The 23,709-nt window shown below is 43.5% G+C and overlaps 1 long non-coding RNA gene and 1 pseudogene across 2 annotated transcripts in view; one reads left to right on the top strand and one right to left on the bottom strand.

Moving 5' to 3' along the window:
* LOC135214950 (uncharacterized) overlaps positions 1-11,725 on the top strand; it is a 28,059-nt pseudogene extending 16,334 nt beyond the window's left edge.
* Positions 11,726-13,759: 2,034 nt separating this feature from the next.
* The window catches only part of LOC135214620 (uncharacterized), a 56,282-nt gene continuing 46,332 nt past the window's right edge, over positions 13,760-23,709 (bottom strand). For both annotated transcript variants that reach the window (XR_010314443.1, XR_010314442.1), the window contains exons 2-3: positions 14,274-14,391; positions 13,760-13,872 (exon numbers count right to left, since the gene is read on the bottom strand). This is a non-coding gene — a long non-coding RNA (uncharacterized LOC135214620). The remainder of the gene's footprint in view (positions 13,873-14,273; positions 14,392-23,709) is intronic.

Below are 23,709 nucleotides of genomic sequence, written 5' to 3'. Positions count from 1 at the left end.
GGCTCCAAAAGACAAGCCAACCAAGATTGTAATGTCCTCCCGGGACATACATAAGACAAACCAACTGTTCTAAAAAAATCCTCTTATAATTGGTCTTGGCCAGAATAGTGCTTATTGCCATAGTGATAGAATATGAAGGACGCAAGACACTCCAGAAAATTATAGAATGCTTCTCTAGGTGAGCATAGGTGTTTTGGCTTGTTCTGGAAGACTCTAGAAGCTCTCAATAGTTACTTCCAGTATAGTGCTTAGTAGAAGTTGTACATAATAGTATTGTGGAAGTGGAGTCGAGCATGAAATTCAGCCATGGCCATCCTGAGATTTTTCTCTTATGGTTCCCAAATTGTTGGGTAGCTATGTCCATTGGGAAGCGCCTCAGTGGCGTGGTCAGTATGTGGTGGCATACCACCTCGGTGGCTGCGAGTTCAATTCTCGGGCATTCCTTGAGGTGTGAGAGATGTGTATTTCTGGTGATAGAAGTTCACTCTCGACGTTGTTCGGAAGTCGCATAAAGCCATTGGTCCCGTTGCTGAATAACCACTGGTTCCATGCAATGTAAAAACACTATACATATCCATTGGGAGCTTTTTCTGTCAAAATGAAGAACAAGTGTTGCCCATTGATTTATTATACTCTCAGATACTGGGATAGTAGAGACAAATGGCTTTATTTCTGCCTTAAGCTCTCGTTTCCCAGTCACTGAAACATTTTGAAATTGTCTCCACATGATTGTTCCAAAAGTGAAGACATAATGCTGTTGCCTCTTGGTTCATTAGAATTGTTGTTGCACTATATTTTAAGTCAAAATATGACTTATAATTGTGTCATGTTGTGAACTTGATGATTTTTTTTTTTATAGATGACGCCACTGTCTGGTTAGCCTAAGCGCCGTGAGACCCTCATAAAATACAAACATAACGAATATGTATTTTTTCATTGGATTTTTTAAAAAGTTATGCTTTACTTCACTGTATCCAATAATACCTACTGTATGTAGTCTCATATTACTATGGTACGTATTATAAAATACAAACAAAGCGATCAATGTTTTGCTTTTGAAAAATCAACTAAGGGTGGAGGTAAGTTGATTTTGTTGTATTAACTCATTCAGAGTGATTTGCTTGCTTGGACAGACTAGAGTGTAATGGGGAAGATGCTAACATATGTTGTCACATGAGTGCAAATGGCATGTAGAGGGCCGAGGCAGTCGCTATAAAGGACAGGCGATAGAGCCCTCCTGTCCCTGAGTCCCTCTATATTGTATCAAGTGTGCCAACAAGCACAAGCACTATTCTGGTTGACAACAGCTAAAAGAGAATTCTGTGTAATTGGTTGATATTTCTTATGGAACCCTGGGGGAACCATAAGTGTAACTTCTTTGTGGAAGAATCGCAGCTAGGCTATGCTTTCAGAAAATTTTTTCTTTTCCTTTTTTGCTACTCAAAATGTCTATCTTATTCTTTTGTGTACATTTTTTTATTAGATAAGCTTAAGGATAATTAATTCCTATATCAGATCAGGAGATGGACCTCGAGAAGGAGTTATATGGATGTCTGTACACCATTCAGACAAAAAGGCCTTGGAATTATTTTCACGAGAAATAGCAGCTGCAGGAACAGGCATGGCTCCTGGACTAACAGCAATTGTTGGTGGAAGACCCAAAGTATCTCCATTGCTACGACTTCACTCCTTTTTGATAAAGAAGGAAGATTGTAAGGTAAGATTTAGTTTTGAAAACCATTCCTGTTTTGTTTTGTAACTACTAAAATTTTCAAGTAGGCAAAAATCACAAATCACTCAAACTGAACAATGATTTTAACATACTACTTGATCCCCGGGGAGAAGTAATGAGATTGTACAAGGTCTCAAATTTCCTTTTGAGTATTTTTTGAAACATTCTGTATTTTGGTGTTCATGTAACAACCTCTTAGCAGCCATTCACCTTTCATTAGTTAAAAATCAGCAACAGTTATGTCAATCAATTGGTTACGGTGAACAAAGGCATGTGGTCAAACATTTTGGGCAGTTTACTTTTTAGTGTTGATTAGCGTTCCTGCTGAAGGTGGAAGCTTCGCCAGTGAGTTTATGGGCACCCCTGTCCATTATGTTATGAAAATAGACTTTGCAGCCAATCTGTTATTCAGGTTCCCATAATTTGAACAAAATGGGTGACTAAAGTTGTAATGTAAAAAATTAAACCTGATTATGCATTTATGTATAAATTGGTCGAAACTAATACGTACTACTCTGCATTTCAAGGAGGTGAATTAAGACTAATAAAAATTTTTTAATTCTTCCAAAGAACTTTGTCAAATGTACAAATCGGCCATATTTTGGAAGTTCTTTGTTAGACTAGCAGAAGGTCAGTCCAGTGAGTAAATGGGCAAGAATTGGTAATAACATCAAGTTAAAAAGCATTATCAGGTAAATATTTATTTCAGCAACACCAAATTAAGTGGGTATTGGACTGTGGAAGATCAGCCTTCTTATGTATCAACATAAGGGAAAATATATACGTACTCCCATTATTATGTTCACAACATAAAATAAATTCTCATCAGTGTCTGATAAGTTTGATTAAAAAATAAAATTAAGAATTTGTGAAAATGCATTAAATAATTACTAGTACATATGTAAATTGACAAAGTACATTTCGTTACACAAGTATGTTTCACTGATAAATTTTACATTACATTACATAAGTACATTTCACTGACAAAAATATTTAGTACTATCAAGTAAAGCAAAATGCTTAACTTTGGTTTTACACTGTATATAGTAACTGGAAAATCAAATAATTACCAAGAGGTAGTGTGTTGGAATATCTGGGAAAAGAAACAAGAAAATCAGAATTAGTACATTTTATGTGACTATTCTCTCATATACATAATTAAAACATAAAGATACATATCTGCAGTACAAATAAGCATAAAGTGCAGGCTGAAGATTTTAGAAAAAAATATATAATTCAAGAAATTGATAGGGTCACATTAATTTCATAATCATTATAATTATGTCTGGTGCTCAGTACAATCAGTTCAACCAGATGTACAAACATGTTTGCTGCATATGTTTGAAAAATACAGTAGAGTAATGACATTGTGTGACCATGCAACCGAAGTTGAGAGCAAGGAAACAGTTTGTCTAATTCAAAACCTCTTATATGGAGTGTGTTGCTGTAGGAATATGGTGATTACTCTTGAATTTATCATATTTTAATTGTAAGATATCGGCCTCCTTTGTCTAAGTTAGGAAGATAGTTGTTGCCATCCTTTGTCCAAACTAGGAATGATTACCTAAAAATGTTTTTCTTTGGATTATAATTATTAGTATATATGCATGCTATTATTCTATTATAATGTAAGTAAAAGCTTTGTTATTTTTAATTAGTCTGTTTCATATTGGATCTTTAATTTTTCCCCATTGAAACATAATTCTTCTTCACTTTTTTCTATTATTGGTAAAAGTAAATATTGATGAAAAAAACTGAAGAGTGGACTGATAAGTTAAAAGGAGTACCAACTGAACATTATGCATATGATGACCAACCTGTCTCAGAAATAACAGGGATTTCAAGAGGCTCTAAAAGGTGCGCTTTCAGTTGGTTTTTTTTGCTTGTGAATGTTAATACTTGTTAGTGGGTAGTTTTATTTCAAAAGTGGTACTTAAGTTTCATCATATTATTTTAATATTAGAGAAATATTTTACCATTGATAAAGCCTTAAATTATTAGGAAGGAAAAAGTAACCAGCAATACAGTTCATAACATGAATTCCAGTGATACAAACTAAATTAAAAAATATTTTGATGATAGTATACAATGTGTAATTGAGGCTTTTCAAGAATTCATCTCATTACAGTTACAGTTACACAGTCGCAGACTTGGCCTTCACAAGGAGTGGTGACAAGGCTGATTCTTGTAATATTGGTGTGATTGCTAGACACCCAGCATTCTACCCTTATTTGAAGAGAGCATTATCTTCCATATCTGTAGCTGTATATTTCCAGCATGTATTTCCTCCTGAAGTTTCTCCACTTGAATGTGTGAAGAGGTATATCTTATGCAGTTCCCATTTAGTACATTAAAGCTTAAATTTGCTACTTCACTGTGGGAGATTTTAAGGCAGCATTTTGACTGCAGTGATAAATAATAGATTATATAGTAGCACTCAACTTACATGACTTCTGTACTTAAAATTTATATATTTCTGTTATTAGGTGTTCTTTGTTTCTTGCTATGTTAAAATATTAGATGGCTATGGGTTATCTTTTTCAGTAAATCTCAGCTTTAACAGCTAAGTGTAAAGTACAGATTATTTTAGGTTAGGAATCTTGTAGAATTGCTGTTAGCTGTGAGATACATATCTAGAAAATATTGAAGTGCAGGCTAAAATGTAGGCTCTTTGTTATATCACTAGAAAAATTCAAGTGTAGGTTAAAATATAGTCTTTGTTACTTATCAGAAAGCTCGAGCCCCAAAGTGTCCATTAAGTTGAGGTGCTACTAGGTAATATTTTTTCTTTTTCATTTCAGCTGGTAATTGAAAACATATAATTACTGTAGGTTTTCTAAATCACCTTGGAATCATTGTCTGACACTTAAATGGATACAAAATTAATTTAAGATGAAAGTCCATTATGTTCTAAACCTGTTTACAATGAAGGTCCATTATGTTCCAAACCTGTTTACAGGGTGGTACCCTGGTGGCTACGGGAAGAAAGCATGCCATTCTCGTCCAGCCTATGGTATTCGTTGCTCTTCCACCCACAATACAGACATCATCTGTGCTGTGATACAGTGTACATCTTTCGTTCTGTGTTTTACCGTATGCTAGCAGTTCCATTGTGTTATTTGTGTTAGTGTATGTTACATTCTCAATGCTTTGCATGTGCTACTGGTGCAGTTTTGTGCCCAAAAGTGCAAGTGCTCTTATTTTTTTTATTTGCTTTTGTGCTTATTGGTTCTTTGTCTCATGGAGAGCGAACTGTGACAGTAGTGTGAAGGTCATGATTGACGTAGTTGTTGTATGTCACCTTTAGTGGTAGATCCACACTGGATGTATTTCTTGTGGAGGAAAAGCATTCTCATGTTTCCCCCTGGCCTGAATGGCTGTCTTCACAGTTGGAGCATTATGGTGAGAGGAGAAGGAAGCCTAAAACTTTGTGTAGCAGAGATCCCATGCTCATTCCCAAGACTTTCTCACTGTATCCAGCTCAGTTCCCCACCCTCTCCCTACGTTCTTCTCAATTAATTAAGGCTACTAAAACTGGCATTACAACATGGCTCGAAGAGAGATTCCCATGACACTAGAGAGGCAAGCAATAAGAGGCAGCGTCTGGATACTTTTTTAATTTGTATTGTTCACAAATTTCAGACAAGACAAACTTCCACCAACGGAGTAACATCTAACATCAAGCAAGAAGACATAATTTTGAAGTCAGGTGACTTGGAAAACAAAACAATATGTAATGGAAAGAATTAATTAGTTAAAGCTTTCAGAGGTTTAAATTTACAAGTGAACCTAGTTATAAAAATTACAGTTGTAACTTCTGAAAATGTTCGCTTCAGTCGATCGTCATGGGCTTGTGTTTTACTGCAGGACTTCATGCCAACTGACTTGTTTATTAATGCTCTTGCACAATTTTCAGCAGTCTGCTACTTCATGGGTATCATCACCAGCCATCTGGTGTTTCAGTTGATGATTGTCAAGACATTCTCCAGCCCATTACTTGATGTCCTTGTAAATGGTCTGCCAGATGTTCCGATAGGATACGCCCGATGGGTCATGGGTGAGATCGGAAGCATTTTTCCTCAGTGCTAATGTAAATATGAGCAAGGACATCCGGTACTTGTTATGCAGGCGATGCTCGTGTTTTCATCATCTATTGCAAAATCCCTCCACGTGAGGGTGGGGAATCACTGAAAGTCCATGTCATCCTTTTGAGCTGTGCTACCTCAGGATATGATATCACGATATGGACAGTGTTGATAGTGTTTCTGGGAAGGGTGTCTGCGTTCCAGTATCTGATCATGCAGGAGAATTCTGATATAGCAGACAGGTGGTACTGCTGATGTGCCAACTGACAGTCTGCCTTTTTTGTGAAAGCCTAGACCAAGGTCATCTGATGGTCCTGTCTGCACTAGAAACTACCATCCTTCAATCATATGCTGGAAATGTATGAGGGCCCAGTGGATTGCTAGCAACTCTGTGAATATGGAGGTTTTTTGTTCTGCTGTCAATACATTTTTTGTTGAAGAATGCCATTGGACAACAACTGCTGGGTTAGGGACCTATGGGAGTAATGTTCTGCGGTAATCTTCCCAAATGCTTTTTGGGTAATTGGAAAGCTTTTTCTTGTTTGTCAGACCAAGTCGGTGATTTTAATTTTTCCTTTTAAGAAGTCATATAAAGTTGCCATTATTTCAGCAAGGTTTTGGTACAAATGGTGGTGGTAGTGGATATCATGCTGGCCAATTCCTTCTTAGCAATTTTTGATGTTCTTAGGCCTTGGGAAGTCAGTGACAGCTTGGATCTTTGTTGGCAGGAGTTTTATTCCTTTGGAGTTTATTTTGATGACCGAGAAATTCTATTGTGCTTTGGGCCTATTCCCATTTATCTTGTCGGACTACTACTTAGAATACACTTGTTTCGGGAGGACTTTCCTGGCATCCTTGATATGCCATTTGTAGTTGGGATTAGAAATTAGAATGTCGTAGACAACACAGTAGGTAATTCTCTGAGGATTTTGTCCACAAGTCACTGGAAAGTGGCGAATGTTTTGGAGGCCGCAACAGCTGTAGTTGAAAGTGTTTATGTCCCAAATAGGTTGATGATGGCTGTTTTATCTGTCTTCTTTTGTTACCAGGACTTGGTAGTGCCCTTCAGGAGGTTGATTTTTGTGATTACTCTGGCTTCCTCCAACTGGTTCATTATGTCTCAGATGATAGGCAGGGGATATGTCTGGTAGCATCTTGACATTGAGCTGTCAGTGTTGAAAGTGCTTGTCCTGGAAAGGGTGATGATGGCTGTTTTATCTGTCTTCTTATGCTACCAGGACTTGGTAGTGCCCTTTCATAAGGATGATTTTCGTGAATACTCTGTCTAACTCCAACTGGTTCATTATGTCTCAGATGATAGCCAGGGGGTATGTCTGGTACCGTCTCAACGTCAAGCTGTCTGTAGTCACCGCAGGGCTCCCATGTACTGTCTGCTTGAGGTACTATGTGAAGGAGGATGCCTATGGCTGGAGGCTTTCTAGATGAATTGTTTGGAGTGTGCCACTTTGTGTGGGGCCAATCATGCAAAGTGTGCAGGGACATGTGGACCTTTGGTGATGATGGATTAGTTGTTTGGCATATGCAACAACAGTGATGCAACAGTTGATGCTATGCTTTGTGGAGCTGGTAAGGTTATGCAGGATGGTGTCTTGATATATTTTTGGAACTCCTGAAGAAGTTACAGATCTCCTGTCCCATCGTATTCTTTCTTGCTGCTACTGGAGTGATGGGAGCTATAGGGTCATCTTTTGGAACCAGCTGGTGTCCGACTCCAAGTAGTAATGCAATTGTAACATCTGCTGTGATGAATTGACGGGTGTAAGATACATTCACTATTCGGCTTCCATAAATTTTAAGTGGGGCGTTGCTGGCAGTGGATACCTGGAGAGTGCTTGGGGGTGCAATTGAAGCATTTGTGTGGGTTGGCAGGCTGTGAAAGCACAAGTAGTGTTGCTGCCTGTACATGGAAGACAGACAGCAAATAGCAAACTTGTATCTTTTTACAAATTGTCTGATCTGCCCATCGTTGGTGTTTGTTTGGGCTGCTGCTACAAACCTCTTGCAAGTTTTTTTTTTTTTTTTTTTTTTTTTTATATATATGCCTGCCTGCTAGGCAATGGTTCTTGCAGGCAATGGTTCTTACATTTTCAGGCCTTGCTCCTAACTCTCCAATGGAAGAAATATAGGCCCTTTGGTACTCTTCTTTTTTGGTTTTAAACGTGTTTGTTCTCCCTTCTGCCAGTCTTGGAGTGTCAAGATCCTCTGGCTTGTCTCCTGTCACTGCTCCTATGTCGTGTAGGAATTTCCTAACTTTTGAGGGCTGGGACATGCTGAAGGACGAACTTAGTTGTGCCTTCAATGTCTCGCATGTGATGGTGGTCTGTGGCTCAGCCAGCCAATCTGCGATCTACTTGAAAACTTTGCCCAGCAGGAACTCAAGGATGGCGTCTGCTTTGCAGGAAGAGGGCATGATTTTCTTGGATCTGAAGATGGTCTCTGCCATGAAAAGCCAATCCTCTGGCTTGTGTTCATGATGGATGCTGCTGTGGTGTTGTCACTGGCTGTTTCGGTCATCTTGGTGGTCACCTGTGTAGAGATGAGGAGAGATTAAGAGTCTGCATCTGGTACTTGCAGAAAATAATATCTAATATCAGACAAGACAATTTACAGTCAAGTGTGTTTTTTCACACCTGGAAAACTACTATGAGATTCAGGGCCTCTGTAACACGGTTTTTTCGCAATAACTTTTTATCTATGCATTTCATATATAACGCTTATTCAGAATACATTATATCAACACATAAATTTTGAGTTGTATTCTGCACTACGTAGTTGAATAAATTTGTACTTATAATGTAAAAGTGACCTTTTTGAAGACGGGCCAACTTACTCAGAGAAAAGGTTTCGAACGCACTCGTTACGTAACTTATGACATCATTTCTTCCCTCTTTCTCGATGGATGATTGGCTGTACGTAACGAAAGCTAAACCTCTGGCAACAATACATACAAATTTAAATACAAGCAAGCAGTACACCTTTCTGAACTCTTGAACCTCCCCACTGATAATTGTCATAATGAACAAACCAACAAAATATGTTAATAAATACAAAAACACTTCGATTATTAGTCTGTAATTTCTTTGGAAACTTATTTTGGGAGTTAGTCTACTTTATAGGTCACAATCAGATCGACAATAGTAGGGAATAGTTGGTAATTACCAAAAACATAGTAGACAAGATGATTTGATAACTGCTATATCCAATGTCAAGCAATTTTTATTTTATTGGCTATCTACCTAATTTTTACTGAAAAAAAATAGCCGGTACCGTATATTGGCTTTGAAACCTTCACCAATAATTATCGTCAGAATGGTGACTTCATGAGGCTCCACCCACTTTCGCCTCGTTATAATTCCGGATAACACTGAAGGCTACCATGGGCATTGTTGGATTAGAAAATTTAACTTCTGGCTATAAAAACTAATTTCTCGAGTAGTTGTAAGAAGTGCTAAATGATCCTCAAGGATCCCAGCAGTTGGTTTAAACGTTTTAATTCCAATGTATATTACTGCTATACTGTTGCGGCACTACTGCTACAGTAGTATTACTACGCTAGCACCCACATCTAGTATCGTTCCGCCATTCATAGAGTCTTTGGGTTTTTAGAGCGATGGCATTTCTGTCTGGTGGATGGGCGGGGCAACATTTAGTCAGAAGGTGTTTGTTTACCTTGCTTACGTAATGAATGTTTTTCGACTCTTGGCTCGTAATCATTGGCCATGGCGTCGGCTAGTTCATTTTTACTCTATAAAAATTAAAACTATCGGGTAGGTTATTGACATGCTGACAAAATTTTGTGTGTGGTTGTAAAATATACATATGTCAACTTTCAGCTACATCCGATGCTTTGACAAGAAGCAAAGTCCAAAAAACCGTGTTACAGAGACCCTGAATCTCATAGTAGTCTATAATTCTTTGTACCAAATAAGGAAGTTTTCCATTACACATTACTCAATAGCTTGAGAAGTTTTACAAGTGGTTTTGGTTCTACAAATGAAATACTATAACTTCTGACAATACATGAAGTAGATAGCTCAGCCTAATCATCTTAGGCTTGTGTTTTCTGTGAAAGTCAATGATCTTGTTTTGGCAGGCAGATGCCCAGAGGTCCCAATTCAGTCCTCACATCATCCTTTGAGCAGAAGGGAGTGATCTAGATTGCTCAGGCCAGAACTCCAGGCTTCTACAGCTGCCTATTCCTAATGGAGAAAGGTTCAAGATGATAAGAGGCCGGTTATACATCTCTTAGCACTAAACATTTACATCAGACATATCCTTCACATTGAAAACTGCTTTTGTTCAGTGGTGCATTCTCATTGACAACAAAGTTTGGAAAGACACTTGAGTGGTGGCTATTGGACAACAATCTCCTTCGTGGAGTTGTGCTGAAAGCTCCCACCAAGATACTTCTGTTCTCAATGGAAGAAGAGTTCATTTCAGGGACTTGGCCCTTGAGCATGAACAGATGACCTTTGGCCCTCGAGCATGAACAGAGTGCACATCAACATGCTAGAGATCGACAGCATTATGGATGGTGCTCTCTTTACCTTCTATCAATGTTTGGAGGGCACTAGTTGGTAGCTATGAGTGACACACCACAGCAGTATCCTACAACAATGAGCAAGGGGAACAGCCTCCTCCTCATTGTGCTATAATTATCCAGATGCATGAATGGGATCAGGCCGAGAGTTCGGTACCTCTCGGGCAAAAAGTTGCAACAACAGGGGCATCAGGACCAGGTCATGGGGATGGAATGGGCCTGCCTGTATAGTGATTCTATATATGAAAGGCATTATATTGGTTTCGTTGTAAGAACAAATACTAAATTTTTTTCATTTTTATTATTTTTCCTATTACACAAAGTTTTAACCTTTCATATTGGAAGTAACCCTCTTTGTCCATCTCACTTTATTTCCCTTTAAAACTAATCTGGATTCGTATAGTATGCAAAAAACAATGGGTAGCATCAGCTGGGTGAGAATGGTCATCCCCCATCCCCACCTGGGGTACGATCCTTGTTTTAGTCAGTGCTGCATATCAGGTGTTTGCTTATAGAATTGGAATGTTATGGAAGTCTCTTTGGACTTGAAAATTCTGTTATGACTACAATCTGACATGCTCTCTCTCTCTCTCTCTCTCTGCAGGTACGAAGTGGATGGTATTCATGGCCTTAATTTTGTATTAGAAAACTCTTTAGGTGGCGGTGGTGTGGCTTCTCTACGTTCAGATCCACAAGGCAAAGCTTATGCTCAGATGCTGCTTGACTTGCCTATTGACGATATTCCTGACATCGATTCATTAACACAATCAAGCTGAAACCTGCAGTGGGGTTGGAATTACTGTTTCTGCTGCGGGTAATGTGTGAATGTGAATGATGTTGAAGTTTAAGAAATATTTCAGGTAACAGAATTTAATGGGTGCTAAGTAACTTCATATTAAAGGTAGTTTTATCAATTATTTAAAGTAAAATGTAACACATAAATAATTTATAAGTAGTGTAACAATGTGGCACTACCTACAACAGGGCAGTGTTGGGAATCAGCTGAAGGTCCTTTGCAGCGTTTCTTCAGTTTTCCATCTTTACAATTTATTCTTTTTCAAGAAAATGTTTGCTGTCCAAATTTACACTTGTCCAAACAAATGCTATAGGTCAGCCCTGTAAGCCTAGAATGAAACTCTTGGTCCAGTCATTAATTATTATATAATGTTTTATGAAATGGGGTTTATGCAGTCAAAATAAATTTGATGAAAAATAAACTTTAAATCTGTAATTAAACACTTGGTAGACCAAGTTAAATCCCTGCTTTTAGAACTGTGTTCACTATGTTATATAAAGTATAGTTATGTTTATGTTACTGTTCACACATAGTGCAGCTGGTTTCCTATTTTTTAATAATAATAAAAAAAAAGGTGTGAACCTACAGTTGAATGTGAAACAACTCGACTGGAAGGATAGTTCATAATGAATAAAAATTCTTGCTTTGAAAACAGTGAAATAATTTGATCATATTTGAAGAAAAGCTGCAGGACAACAATCTGCAGGAACTACATGGCAGGCCAACTGAATCACTCAAAAGTGTGCTGTAAATGTGATTTATGTAAATGCCTTTTACAATAAGTACAAATTTCAATGCAGACTTTTTTTGTAGAACTTTTTCTAGGAAATATTGTAGTGTTTGATATTGTGGTAGTGCATTTTGTTAATATTTTAGATAAAAATGTTTAAAAACTATTTTTGTTTCATATACTATCCATACAAAAAGTATGTACTGTGCCAAGCTTTTTGTCACCTTGCATTGTAAGTCAAAGTCTCAAACAGTTGGAAGTTCATCTTACTTTAAATGATTTTATTCCTGATAATAGTGTTCAGAGTCAATAGATAATGGTGTTCTCAATAGCAACTCCACTGAAAACACTTTGGGTACAAAGTCAACTTCATTCTTTGTAAAAGGTTAGCAAGTCCTTGAAAATGGGGAAAATTTGAAGCCAACTTACAAAAATTATGAGCAGACACATCCACACTCACTTGAGACCAAATCTGTGGTTAGAATAATGGATGCTGACAATTACTTATGGAGCAATTTTTAATTGATTAACAAAAATGCCTAAAACACTTTTGGAGACAAGTCCTATACGTACATGGCAGAGAAATGGGTCTTACTGGCTGCTTTAGAGCAAGAGGCCCTTCCAGCGCAAGACTGGCTTAACCTATAATGAACGAAAGGAGTTCCACAAGAAAAGCTGTGCAAGAACTTTGAGGTGATTGATCACTTTTTTTAATCTTATCCTCCTAGGAAAAGAAAGGCTCAAGAATAAGGACACTAAGTAGCATACAATGAATGAAGATGATTGCACACTGAAGTTTAAACATTAAGTATCATTCTATAGTGGCTTACTTGTAGATCAATGTATAAGATCTCTCCTAGACACATGTCAAGCATCTGAATTCTCACAGCAAAGGAGATGTAACTGAATGGGCTAAACTGGATTCCTTAAAGTACCAGTGGAAGTAGAGCATATGTAAAATAAGTAAAAAATAGCTGGAGAGTGAAACTCTTAGCTATATAGTTACTGGGTAAGTCCCGTAATTAAGACTATATTATTTGAATTAATACCGCCTTATTAATTTTTTCTTACAATTTCACCAACCATAGCCCTAGCAGAGGCCAAGATAAGTTGCTTTTTCAAATGAGTAACAGTGACAATTAATTGACAGGTATCTTATTTGTGGATCAAAACACTTCAATTAAAGACTAAGGTGGAGTAAAAAGTGAATAGTCTGCCACAATTATTGAAAAAAATGGAAAGATTAGCGACCCCTAATACGTCTCCTGAAGAAAATCTACCCCAATATTTTTCACCTGAAGATAAACGACCCCTGCTTGTTGGTGTCTCCAATCTTCATCCTATTATTCAGTATTTACGTAAAAATTATGAAATGTTCAGTAATCGCCTGTTCCATCAGGAAAAGAGCATCCATTATTATTATCCAATCAAACTTACTGTAACCCCTGTGGCTAGTGTGCGCAGCGCAACATTACCTCTTGCCAGAACATACCGAGCTTGCCAAGAATCTTTAAAAATATGCGGATAAGGCGTGAAGCACCGTTCCGCCACGGCCTTACTGTAACCCGTTAGCACTTTTATTGGGCAGTCTCACTTATGTCGTTACACTAATAATCATCAACTTATAAACTGGCTTTTTACCTTGTTAATTCCTCACCTTAAGAAAAGCGACCCCAATATTTTCCACCTGAAGAAAAGCAACCCCATGTGTGTTAGGGTCACTTTCTTCAAGTGATCCAAATGGCAAATGTTTTTCATTCAAACAACAAAATTCCCTTTTTACTGATTTTACTGAAGTCAAACAACATTGTAAAAGGGAGGCAACTAAGTATAATAGTTTAGCTCTTCACTTACCTGCCAATGAAGATCATGGTCATGTGATTATCAAAATATACAATGAGTATTGGAAAAATTATGAAGGCAATTTCTGGATTAAAAAGGCTCCTTGCAGGTCTTGCTTTTCCAGGTCTAAAGAAAAAGAAAATTTATATAAGTCAATATATCAATCAAATCAAGGGCAAATTATCTCAATTTCATAAACTTAAATGGAGAGACATGACATATTGTGTAATTAAACATGAAAATAACTGAGCAACAGACATTATGAAATTTCACCAAGTGTGTTTAATCTGGCATTGGATAACTTTAGTGACTCAAATACTTTGATGCGGCTTTGCCTAAGGCGATGTTTGTACAGCATGAATTACAGATTATGGAAGAGCAAAAAGCAAAATTTTTATCAGTAAGCATTTATGAACAAAAATATCTTGGAAAACTTTTGTTCATTCAAATGACATAATTGTCACTTTTTACTTTAGTAAAAATACTATTTACGAGGTGGGCAATTGCATTTTCAGCTCTTCACTTACCATACCGTTCAAATGAAGCTCTTGGCTCTAAGACTATCCTATAGTACTGTAACTAGTCCAGAAAAGTGTGATTTTGAAGACAACCCCTGGCCTGAAGGACTCCTCATTCTTCCCAAACCTAAGATAAAAAGTGTATAATTTGTGTTAGCACTATGGTATGAAAAGATGGAGACTGTTTGAAGTTAGTTCTTGTCATGGTCAGAAAAAATTTAAGTTGCTAATGAATCTGCTACCACAGGCCCTTTTGTAAATGAGGCATACTGATCTACATGAAACCACAACTATAACCACATCCGCACACACAAAAGCGCCGCAGCGGCGTGGTCAGTATGGTGTTGGCGTGCCACCTCGGTGGCCGCGAGTTCGATTCTCGGGCACTCCATTGAGGTGTGAGAGAGGTGTATTTCTGGTGATAGAAATTCACTCTCGACGAGGTTCAGAAGTCACGTAAAGCCGTTGGTCCCATTGCTGAATAACCACTGGTTCCATACAACGTAAAAACACCATACAAACAAACAAACAACCACAGACATTATAATAATAGTTTTTTTACAACATGCTTTATCAGGTAAGGTGGGTTTTGGTCTTGTTACCCAGGACTGAGTAACAATGCAAAATTTCAAGTCCAATGGACAAAGGGAACAGGTAGAAAATTGAGATACAAGTTTTGACCCAGACAGACAGACAGACAGGCACAAAAGTCCAGACAAAGTAAAGTTAAATAAAAGTGTGTAAAAATGACAATTTGTCGAAAATTGCATTTTTTCCTAACCATACAAACCTGAGGTCCTTTAACAATAGGAAGTAGCTAGCGGCAGCTGGAACGGTCGTAAGCTTCGAACAAGGGGAGAACGGTAGTTAACTGCTTGTCCGATCGTCGCGCGCCGCGCGACTGGGAGGTAAACAAATCACTTTTGCTTTTGGCCCATGCAAAATACGCAGAGTGAGGGGTGGCATGAGGAGGGACTATATGTAAAGGACCTCAGGTTTGTATAGTTAGGAAAAATGCAATTTTCGACAAATTGTCATTTGTTCCGATACGTAATACAAACCATCGGTCCTTTAACAATAGGAAGACTCACTTCTTGGTGGGAGGAATCTGAGTCTTTGATGAACAGACTGGTGTTCGTCCATCCCTGGAATGCCTCCCTGGTCGTAAGAGCGAGGGAGGGATCCAAGCCTCTGTCCAATTGATCGGGGTGTGCACCGCAGGATCAATGGTCAGACCTCTGGCCGAGTACTAAGAGAGAGGCAAGCGTATCTCTTCGTACCAGCATTGTAAGAACTTTTTCCTGTACATGAGCAAATATAAAGTAATGGGTTTGTCTCATGTAGGCATCCACTTCCTCCCCCTTGTTGGAGAAAGTGGTGGATATACACTCCTATCTCTAATTAAAGAGATAGGATGGAGCTCGGTCGAGTAGCTTACCTGCATCTGACTCCCTTCCAGCGTGGTAACGACCGTATCCCTCTGCCCACAGGTAGAAGGTAGAGAAAGATGGTGAAGAGAAGCCAGTCACACTCTCATTCGCACATTCATTCTCCCAGTCATACCAGGAATCGATGCTGTTCTGCCTGCTCGGGTGCTGGGTAAGCTTACACAACGTGTTGAGCAGCCACCAAACCCAGGTCCCAAGGAAAAAGTATCCAAGGACTTGTGGGCAATATCCCGAAGGTAGAAGGACGTGAAGGTGGTCTGGTTGGCCCAGACACCTGCCTTCAGGACCTGCGCCACGGAGAAGTTCTTACGGAACGCTAAGGAGGGTCCGATACCTCTGACTTCGTGGGCTCTCGGTCGGAGCGTACGGATGTCGTCGCTACCATCAGCCTCGTACGCTCTCCTGATCACCTCACGCAGCCAGAAAGAAAGCGTGTTCTTGGAAACTTCTTTCTTGTAAACCGAGTGCTAACGAAGAGGGCGTCGACACTCAGGCCTGAGGTGTCGAGTTCTCTTCAGATAGCGCCGTAGCGCCCTCACAGGACAAAGCAGCATCTCATCCGCATCGTTATCGGTGAAGTCCAGAAGGGAGGGGATCGTGAAAGACTCGAACCTGTCGTCAGGGATCGACGGATTCTGAGTCTTGGCTACGAAGTTCGGGACGAAATCGAGCGTCACAGATCCCCAGCCTCTGGTGTGTTTAACATCATAAGAAAGACCATGTAGTTCCCCTAGCCTCTTCGCCGATGCCAGGGCCAGCAAGAAGAGGGTCTTGAGGGTCAGATCTGTCGACGACTCTCGGAGTGGCTCGAAGGGTCTTCGAGTCAAACTCCTAAGGACGAGAGTCACATCCCACGCAGGGGGCCTGAGTTCCCTGGGTGGGCAAGACCTTTCGAAGCTCCATCATTAGCAAGGAGATCTCGAACGAGTTCGAGATGTCCAAGTCCCCTCAGTTTTAGGACGAGAGCCAGGGCGGCTCTATATCCTTTAACTGTGGGTACTGAGAGGAGCTTCTCTCGGCGAAGAAACACGAGGAAATCCGCTACCTGCTGAAGAGTGGCTCTGAGAGGAGACAGACCCTGTCTACGACACCAACCACAGAAGACGGCCCACTTCCCTGGTACACAGCTGCAGAGGACTGTCGGACGTGTCCAGCCATCTCTGTTGCTGCGCTACGAGAAAAGCCTCTCGTTCGCAGAGATGGTGGATAACAGCCAGCCGTGAAGTTGAAGGGACTGAACTGCTTGGTGGTACCGTTCTACGTGTGGCTGGGCTAGAAGGTTGTGCCCAACCAATTGGGTAGCTCTCTCGGTGCGTCCGCAAGAAGAGCCAGCAGGTCCGGATACCAAACGGCTTGAGGCCGTTTGGGAGCCACCAGGATCATTCTGAGATTGGGAGTGACCAGCGCTCGACTGATCACTTTCCGAATCAGACAGAAGGGAGGAAAGGCGTAGGCGAAGAGGTTGTCCCAGGGGTGTTGGTGAGAAGCGTTCCTCTGCAGCTGACCCATGGGTCCGGCACGGCCGAAAAAATGAAAACCTTGAAGTTTAATTTTCTGTTGTGCCGGGTGGCGAACAGGTCTATGACGGTCGCCCCCACAGGTTGAAGAGCCTTTCCGCCACGTCTTGGTGTAGAGACCATTCGGTCCCTATCACCTGATCCCGACGGCTGAGCTTGTCCGCTACTACATTCCTCTTGCCTGGAATGTAGCGTGCTGACAGCTCTATCGAGTGAGCCGTGGCCCACTCGTGCACCTGCACCGTCAACTGATGGAGCGGTAAGAGACACTAGCCCCCCCTGCTTGTTGACATATGCCACTACCGTGGTGTTGTCGCACATCAACACCACTGAGTGTCCCACCAAGCGGTCCTGAAATTCTCGGAGAGCGTTTGAACGCCGCCTTGAGTTCCAGGACATTGATGTGAAGGTGCTTTTCATGATGGTCCCACACACCTGCAGCCAGCAACTCCTCCAGGTGTGCGCCCCATCCTCGGTCGATGCGTCTGAGAACAGAAGCATCTCCGGGGGGGGGGAGTGCGTATGGGCACTCCTCTTAAGAGGTTCTTGTCGTCGAGCCACCAGGCTAGGTCCTGCCTCACCTTGTCCGTGAGAGCCCCAACGGGAAAGTAAGGAGGATCCTTGGCCTGAGACCAACTCTCCCTTAGCCTCCACTGGAGAGACCACAGGTGAAGACGCCCGTGAGGGACTAACTTCTCGAGTGACGACAGATGGCCGATCACGACTTGCCATTGCTGTGCTGCCTGTTCCTGCCGAGACAGGAACCGGCCGGCTGCCTCCCTGAATTTGCTGATACGCAAGTCTGCGGGAAAGACCTGCCCTGCTACCGTGTCTATCAGCATACCCCAGTACTTCATCTTCTGCTTGGGTTTCGAGATCGGACTTCTCGTAGTTTATCACGATCCCCAGATCGTGACAAAACTTGAGGAGTCGATCTCTGTCCTGCAGCAACTGCGAGCGGGAGCTCCGCCAGGACTAGCCGATCGTCGAGATACCTCAGAAGATGTATCCCGTGCGAATGGGCCCAAGCTGACACCAGAGTGAACACTCGCGTGAAACACCTGTGGGGTGGTTGAGAGACCGAAACAAAGTGCCCTGAATTGGTACACCGTCCCGTCGAAGATGAAGCGGAGGTACTTTCTGGAGGACTGATGGATGGGTATTTGAAAATACGCGTCCTTCAAGTCCACTGAAAGCATGAAATCGTTCCCCCTGATCGAGTCGAGCACCGAGCGTGCCGACTCCATCGTGAACCGCGTCGTGCGAACGAAGCGGTTCAGGGGAGAGAGGTCTATCACCGGACGCCAGCCCCCGATGCCTTCTCCACTAGGAAGAGGCGGCTGTAAAAGCCCGGTGACTGGTCCTCCACGATTTCTACAGCTCGTTTCGCCAGCTTGGTCTTGATCTCCTGTCGAAGAGCGTTGTCCTTTGATGATCCCCGGACATAGGTCTGTAGATGGACCGGTTTTGGAGATGAGGGGGGCCGAGACTCGAAGGGTAGTAGATATCCCTCCCGAAGGACGTCTACTATCCAGTTCTCGGCGCCGAAAAATAAGCGCCTGCCAAGTCGCCCAATAATGGCTCGCCAGGCACCCCCCCACTTCCGCGAGCAGGTGAGGGGGTGGGGAACGCCGTCCCTAGCGTTTCCCTCCTCGTTTCGACTTCTTCCCACCACCTCCTCGGGGAAAGGAGGGTTGGGAGGAGGGCTGATTACGGCTCCTTCCTTTAGCAGACGTCGAAACAGCAGGAGTCTTCACACGGGGCTTGGACGGTGCAACCGTCTTCGCCGCCGTGGAAGCGCTAGCCAAGCTCTTTGGCTTGGCCGCAGTCGCTCGAGATTGCCCAGTAACCTTCGAGACTGCCTGGTGAACTAAGCGGTCACTGTCATCAGTGCGCCGCCTTTCCACCGCAGCGTCCACCATCTCTCCGGGAAAGAGAGCTGGGGAACTCCTAATTGGTCCATTGCGAAGCCCGAGTGCCGCCTCACGCCCGGCCCCCGGCCCCCTTGGTCACTCGGGTAAGGACTGCGTCCCTACGTCGAAGAACCAAGTTGGCCCACAGGTTAGCAGTCTGATGGGCGAGGTAAGAGATCGCTCTTCCTCCAGACTGGCACAGTCTCCTGAAAGAAGCGTCGTCTTCGAGAGCAGAACTCCCCAGCCGGCCGGCCGCTACTTTGGATATTGTGAGGGACCACAAATCCAACCAAGAGACTGCCTGGAACGCTGCCATAGCGGTAGAGTCCAGGGCAAGTGCCTCCTGCTGCGAGAACCAGAGGTTCTCCGACAGGAGCTGCTGCAGGGACACACCTGGAGTCAGCCTCGCTAACTCCGGGTTAACCTGTCGGCAGTATCGGGTCTTCCGAAGGCACGTAGAATCGCCCTCTGACGCTGTAGAGGAGGAGGAAAGCAGCTTAGAAGACCGTCCGGATTTCAGCGAATCCTCCCGTCCTGAGACGAGATTCTCAACTTGATCCAGGACTGAGTCTGCAAGCTCTGATCGCGGTAACCCCACCATCATTTTGGGTTCCCTCTTAGGACCCCAAAATGACTCGAGCCGGGACGTGGGCTCTGCCGGTGGTAGCGGCGATCCTTCCGCAAGGTCATTATGCTGACGAATCAGCTTAATGACCTCTGCAAAGTTCCTCTGTATCTCGGGAGTGACTGCGTCTTGTGGAGTAGGACCGTCCAGTCCCTCCAGCAAGAACAGATTCCCGTGATACTCCTCCTTCAGAAGGAGGAACAGCAGCAGACTCCTGACGGTCACCTCCAACTACTTGGCGCGTATGTTCTGGTCGTCCTAAAACCGTGCCTGAGCCATACTGCGTCATAGCGGGATCGCGAGCGGCGCACCTCTCGTGATCACTCCTTCGGTTACCTCGCTCCTCCAGTGTAGCCGAGGAGGTTGAAGGTACGGGGAGAGGCAGACCTGACGCTCCCCCCTCGCTCGCTGGCAGGACCAGCGTGCGTGGAGGCTGCTGCTGATCGTCAAACCAGCGGTCGGTGGCGATCGAGCAGCAGGCCTAGCCTTGCCGCTCGCCTGGGGCGGAGAGGCTCGGCTGAGAACGTCGACGCTGATCTCTAGCGTCAGGCGAGCTGTTGCTGGTTACCGTCTCCCGCCCGGTCCCTATGGGAGCGGCGGTCAGGTGACCTGCTAGGCTCTCTGTCGCGGCGAGACCGGCCAGCGTCCTCTCGGCGCGTCGAGCCGCTGGTACCAGCCGTGGCTGGTACCGACGGCCGCGGGGACCCCTTCCTCGCCTCAACCCGTGGCTGGTCAGCGACCGTCACGTCAACCCAGAGCAGCCAGTTGGTCGCCTGCGAGAGCCGTCCACTGGCCTGGCGAGAGTCGTGTGCACGACTCTCGCCAGTCTTCTGCTTTCCGCGCCGCTGTCTTGACGGCGAGCGAGCTCGGACGTCAAGACTTTGGCTGGACGGTCTCCCGTGGAAAGAGCGTCCACTCGGTACTTCTCGCGAATGAGAAGCGGCCGAGACGGAACCTGATTTAGCGGCAGGACCGCTAACACCAGGTGAGGACGTACCAGCCGAGGCTGGTACACCTCTGGTCCCCGTCGTCTTCTTCTTTGCAGAGGAAGAGACGGGCCCCGTTCCCGAAGGAACAGGAGGACCAGCAGAAGAGCTCCCCGACTCGCCTGAGCGAGACGGGCCCTTAGAAGATCCCGAAGGAGTCTTCTTAGGGGGGGAGGAGGCAGCCTTCTTCTTCTTCGGTGTTTAGCCTTAGAAGTCGAAGGGGAAGAGGAGGCAGCAGACGACGAAGAAGACGACGAAGAGACGACGACACCAAACTTCCTCCTTCTTCCTCTTCTTCTTCGCCAGGCTCCGCAGGACAGACGTCAGGTCTTCCATCCAGGAGGGAGCCGGGGCAGTTGCCGAAGCAACAGGGCCCGACTGCACCTGTCCGGAAAGACCTGAGACTGTAACAGCACCACCAACAGCAGGAACGACAGGAACAGGTCCAGGAACAGCAGGAACAGCATGCACATTATCTGAAAAGGAAGGAGCAGCAGGGACAGCAACAGGTACGGCAGGCACGGCAGGAACCACAGGAGAGCCAGGCGTCCTGTCGGCAGCTACCGTCATTCTCGGCACTGGCGGCAGGTCTAGGGGGGTACTCTTGTGGGGCAGCGGAAGTCCGGGGTGGGTCGGCAACACAAAGAACCCAGGTGGCGGTGGCACCGTCCTCTTTGGTACGGCAGTAATAGGTTTGTGTATTGCAGCCGTGGTGTCACCGTCATTACATGTGGTGTATACACCAAGTGCGGTGGCATGTCATACGCTGGTGTAGATATGGTGGTAGTGGTAGTGGTTACCGTACCATGAGTGACCACTGCCGACCCCGCCAAACCGCTGAATCAACCCCTGGATACTAGGCACTCCCTGCAGTCCCAGCGACTCCCACACCTGTCCCAGGTCGTCCTTCGCTGATGGCACACCTGCGGAAGCAACAGTCGGGTTAGTCAGAGGGGTTTCCTCGCGCCTGGGGGGAGAAGAACCCCACCCAGAGCGGACGGAAGACCCCGAATACAACTGGACGTCCGGGTAGCGGGCGCCCTCCTCCACACTCGACGGATCGAGAGAGGAGAAGGACTCCGCTACCCCCCCCCCCGCAGGGGAAGGCGCGAAACGTGGGGGCTGGCCGGGGGGCAGGAAAGAAGACGAAGTGTCCGTTACCAAAGGAGTCACTGGACTTTCCGATGACTTCTTTGGCGGCCTAAGTCTCTTCCTGCCCTCGTACAGAACCCACTGCGCCTCGGACCAATTCATACATGTTACACATGGCTCGTTGCGGGAGCATTCTCGCCCCCGACAACGAGTACAAACTTCGTGTGGATCCACATCCACAAATGATCTGAATCCGCCGCATTTACGCCCCTCCAGCCCGGGACACACTCTACGGGCGACTGGGGGGCGCGGCGAAATCTCCATTTCTTGATCACTCATTATTGCAATGAAAAAAGAAATGCCAAAGTACTTACAATCATATACTCTCAATTACACTAGGAAAAAGAGGGCTGATACTCAAAGCAAACGACAAAGCGGGCAGAGCGATGACGAGCACGTCCTATCCTCACACGGCCGAAAGCAAAAGTGATTTGTTTACCTCCCAGTCGCGCGACGATCGGACAAGCAGTTAACTACCGTTCCTCCCCTGTTCGAAGCTTACGACCGTTCCAGCTGCCGCTAGCTACTTCCTATTGTTAAAGGACCGATGGTTTGTATTACGTATCGGAACAAACAACATTAAAGATCATGATTCATTTTGCTTTGTACAATTTGAATGAACTAAATATTACTAGTGCATCATCATCAGAAATATAATATTTGTTAGTGCAGCTCAAGCACTGTGAAAGGACCAAGCAGGCAAGCATTAATAAAGAAATTTTTCTATTTGAAGTGTGGAAGACCTACAGACCACTTACAAATGTAGATTGAATACTTTTGAGCTTGAGATCCTTCGAAAACAAAACTTTTCTAAAAGTTTCATAATGTTTTTACCTTAAGTTGAGCAGCCAGAATGAGGTACCAAGGGCAACAAAAAACAAATATTTTTAATGCAATAACAAATTCATATTGACAAAAAGCTGTGGAAATTTTTAAAGACCTACTAAACTTCAGTATTTGATAAGCAAGAGGTAGTAAGTTTCTATTATGTACTGTGATTAAATATAATTCATTTATGTAATAACTATAAATATATATCAACCAGTTACTAATATGCAAAGTAAAGAATAAGTTCATGAAGAGTACATTGGGTTCCCCCATTGTGCCATCAGTGCACCTCATGTGGTGCACTGTAGGCATTACTTAAGGTTCTTTGCAGTATACGTTTGGCCCCTAGCGGCAACTCCTTTCATTCCTCTTCCTGTACTTTAGTTCTTCTCATTTCCTGATGTCTCGTAACAATTGTTTCATAGAGCAACTCTGAGATTTTCCTCTTGTTACACATTTCAAACTTTTTAACCGTCAATTTCCATTTCAGCTCTGAATGACCTCATAGGTCCAAGCACTTGGCCACTGGCCTAAACTATATATTCTCTTCTATTATGTCAGTAATGGGGTCCAAGACCAAGGGTACCTTAGCCCTAGGGATGATGGCGAGTGCTGACCTGGTGCCAAAAATATATCAAATGTGGAGAGTAAAGAGTGGAGAGGGCACCCCAGTTTGGTGTGTGAAGATTTCAAATGTCCAACACTGCCCCAATAGGTGAGCATACCCAGACCACTGAGATTCTATAATGGTTATGATGGACTAAACTATCCATGGAGTAAAAAAATCTATATCTCTTATTTGCAGGCACAAGGATAAGGGAAGAGTAGTCATAAAATATTCTGTTGAACATTGCCATTGTACTTAAACTTAAACCTTCTGTTGATGTGCCTGGGTACAACTTTTTTTTTTTTTTTTTGGGGGGGGGGGGGGGGGGAATACAAGTTTAGGCAGAAGGGATATTTGATCACATAGGAT

Source organism: Macrobrachium nipponense, chromosome 46 (assembly GCF_015104395.2).
Source record: "Macrobrachium nipponense isolate FS-2020 chromosome 46, ASM1510439v2, whole genome shotgun sequence".
NCBI lineage: Eukaryota > Metazoa > Arthropoda > Malacostraca > Decapoda > Palaemonidae > Macrobrachium > Macrobrachium nipponense.
Note: the sequence above shows the minus strand (reverse complement) of the source record. Positions and strands in the feature narration are given on the sequence as shown.